General features: G+C 37.1%; 1 non-coding gene across 1 annotated transcript; it reads left to right on the top strand.

Annotated features, from left to right (window-relative positions):
• Positions 1 to 3430: 3430 nt before the first annotated feature.
• On the top strand, positions 3431 to 3534 carry LOC115831584. Its single transcript, XR_004027114.1, has one exon. It is a non-coding gene; the product is annotated as a U6 spliceosomal RNA (small nuclear RNA).
• Positions 3535 to 3873: the final 339 nt, after the last annotated feature.

Raw genomic sequence — 3873 nt, 5'->3', positions numbered from 1 at the left:
ATCTGATCCACCCCAAAACATACTGAACTTGGCCATGCTTTTGGCCAAAAGCTAGAAATGCTGTTGGCTGAGAGGCTTAGAAATGCCTTTCCAGCCCTACCATAATCAGCCATGGCAAGTTGACATGAGGCAGGCCAGAATAGCCAGGTGTTACAGGCTCTAAAGTTAGGCTGCCTAGAGTCAAACCCACTCATCTCCGCCACTTATCGTTAGTGACTTTGGTGAAGTTATGTAACCTCTGTGTCTCAGTTTCATCTTCTGTAAAATGGGGATATTAATAGTATTATTTTGTAGAGTTATGAGGATTCAATAAATATGTAAAGCATTCAGAACAATGGTAGGCAAGTAAGCTCTCTAGTCTTTGCTATTATTATTATCATTATTATTATTCAGTCTGGTACTCAAACCCAAGCACTGGAGAACGAGGGTACAAGGCAGGAAGCCTGTAACTGGGAATTAAGATGCTAAGATCAAACTGCATACAGCAGAAAGATTGACTGGCTCAGGTTCAATAGTGAGCTGCCAATGTTGGTCCCTCAAAGTTCAGAAGTGGGGCCAGTCTCCAAGCCTGAAGTGTGGCTGTTACAAAGGGCTCACCTGTGCCAGTGAGAAGGCAGCAGGGGGATGGGGGCAACCATGTTATTGAGAAAAAGAGAGCATGGGCTTTATCAGTGGATAAATGGCCAATGGATAGATAACGAGGGTTTGCTGGCAAAAGAGTAAAAGGATCAGAGCGATGCTTTATAACAGTGGTCTCCAAAGTGGGGTGTGTGCTAATTCCTGGAATTCATTAGGAGCTGGCTGCCCTGAGCTGCAGAAAAAATATTAGAATTTATATTTATTTTTCTTTAAGAGAATTAAACTTTACTGATACCCAATATATCAACTGATGCTGGAAGCCACATTTGTCTGAACATGAGTCAAGTGTCATAAATGGTAAGAGAGATCTCCCAAGAGGAATTTGTGTGCTGTAGGGTGTCTTTAGGCTATTTTTATTTAAAACAAAAACAAAAACAAAAAACAAAAAAAACACCAGACCTTTAAACTTTAGATAGTAGAATCTTGGGTGGCAGTTTATCTCAGTTGGTTAGAGCCCAGTGTTAATAAATCACAGAGTCCTTATAATACTGTAAAGTGAGTTGAAGAGTGACCATCAAAATCAATTGTATCAAATAGGATTATGGGCCATTGGGGGGTAAACGACTTAAAAGAATTGTCAATTTAAAAAGATGAACTGTGAACTGCACAATTTTTCTCTTACAGAAAGACTAGTGTTCAAAAATTTCTGACCTTTTCCGTTATGACAAATGAATTTAAAAACTGTTCTACCAGGAGATATTACAATAATCAATCAACTAATTAATAATAAAACAATTAAAATAATAAGCACATTTAATTAGTATCCTTAAGGAAAAAATGGTGTTTAACAGTGAATGAAAAGTCACTGTTTTGGGGGGCCAAAGCAGGAGGATCGCTTGAGTCCAGGAGTTTGAGACCAGCCCGGCAACATAGTAAGACCTCATCTCTACAAAAAAATTAAAGATTAGCTGGGCCTGGTGGTATGTGCCTGTAGTCCCAGCTACTTAGGAAGCTGAGGCAGGAGGATCACTTGAGCCCAGGAGTTTGAGGTTACAGTTTGAGTGCAGCAGCCAAGCTATGATCACACACAGCTCCAGCTATGATTGGGCTACTGTACTCCAGCCTGGTTGACAGAGAGAGTTTGTCTCAAAAAGGAAAGAAAAAGAATAGAAAAGTAACTGCTCTTGCAAAGGAACTCTTTTTTATTAAGAAAGCATTTTGAAAATGGATGTCTGGAAGTCAAATTGTCTCTGTTTGCAGATGACATGATTGTATATTTAGAAAACCCCACTGTCTCGGCTCAAAATCTCCTTAAGCTGATAAGCAACTTCAGCAAAAATCCTATACACCAATAACAGACAAACAGAGAGCCAAATCATGAGTGAGCTCCCATTCACAATTGCGACATTGTTTTTTTATTCCTGAAAATGATATAACTTTATCATTACTTATGAAACATTTATACCTGCATGCTTTACAAAAAACTTGGAAATAGTCTTTTAATCTATTAATATTCCAGACATAGATTTACAATACTTTTCAATAGCTTGCAAAAATAACTCTTGGACATCAGTAGATTTATTGGCTGAATTTCAATAAAACTTTGTATAGTTGCTGGATAGAAATGAATATTAGGATTTAGCAATGTGTTTGTGGTGCATTTGGCATGTGTAAATTTGAGACTATATTTCTCAGCTATGATGGCAATTAAAACATATTTTCAAAATAAAGTTAGAAACACACTTGTGAATCATTTCATCACAAATTGTTAAGCCAATTTTTTTTAAAACAGTGGAATTTACTCAATTATAGAGAGAACAAAAATGTTTTTGTACCTCAAATATATAAGATAAAAATTTAAATTAAAAATATTCATTTCTTCTTTATCTCCTTTTAATTTCTATACTTGTGTACATTTATAATATGTTATAGGTGGACATCATTTATAAATAACATATAATATATAATACACATGTATATCAATATATACAATATATAAATATATAATACACACGTATATATGTAATATATACATAGTCATAGGTGGACATCATTTAGAAATAAATAAATTGGGCTGGGCGTGGTGGCTCATGCCTGTGATCCCAGCACTTTGGGAGGCCAAGGTGGGCAGATTGCTTGAGCCTAAGAGTTTGAGACCAGCCTGGGAAACATGTCGAGACCCTATCTCTAAAAAAAATACAAAAATTAGCTGAGTGTGGTGGCACATGCCTGTAGTCTCAGCTACATAGGAGGCTAAGGCCGGAGGATCACCTGAGCCTGGGGAGGTCAAGGCTGCAGTGAGCCATGATCGTGGTACTACACTCCAGCCTGGGTGACAGAGCAAGACTCGATCTCAAAAATTACAATACAATACAATACAATACAATAAATTAAAACGAATATACTAGAGATTCATGGTCAAGCATTTGTATTGATATGGAGTGTTTTCAAAAGGGTTTGGAGACCACTGCTGTAGGAAGACAGGTCTGAGCCTATATATGAGATAAAAGAAGAGAAAGGAGAAAAAGATGAGAGGACAGAAGACTAGTCAGTTACCTCTGCAATACAATATTCCAGGCCGGTGTTAATAAGAGGCTGAATTAAGGTGGTGACATTTTCAATGGAAAGGAACAGACTCAATGGAATGAGATAATGAGAAGACAGAAGTAATAAATGTTGACAACCAATGACACAGAAAGCAGGGGAGAAGGAAGGGTCAGTAACTTAATTGAGAGAAAGACAAAGTTACTAAGGAATAAAACAATGAATTTTGTTTTAAATATGTTGAACTTTAGTGCCTTTGGGAATATTAAGTGAAAGGATCTATGGACCAGTTGAAAAAAAGAAACTGGTGCTGGCTTCAGCAGCACGTACACTAAAATTGGAATGATACAGAAATTATCATGGCCCCTGTACAAGGATGACATGCAAATTCGTGAAGCCTTCTGTGTTTCTTTCTTTTTTTTTTAAGTAAAAACTGGATGACAACGGCTAACAATTACTTTTTAGAGAAGTTCATATGTTTTGCAATCTAACGTACATTACTGTAAAGATAACATGCCTTTCGTGAAAACCAACAGCTTTGACTTCTTAGAAAATGAACACATTTTGGAGGCATCCACAGCTTTTTTTTCCGCTCAGGACTTCCCACTGTAGCAGAAGACAAAGAAGAGAGAGAATACAGTGGATTAATATGTGGCCATTGCTTTGGGAAACTCAGGTTCCAAACCCATTCTACCATTTTGTAGTAACGAAACTCTGGAGATTTATTTAACACTTCTAAGGTTTAGTCCC

The sequence above is a fragment of the Nomascus leucogenys genome, chromosome 19, assembly GCF_006542625.1.
Source record: "Nomascus leucogenys isolate Asia chromosome 19, Asia_NLE_v1, whole genome shotgun sequence".
NCBI lineage: Eukaryota > Metazoa > Chordata > Mammalia > Primates > Hylobatidae > Nomascus > Nomascus leucogenys.
The sequence above is the reverse complement of the archived record's forward strand: the minus strand, read 5'-3'. Positions and strand labels throughout refer to the sequence as shown.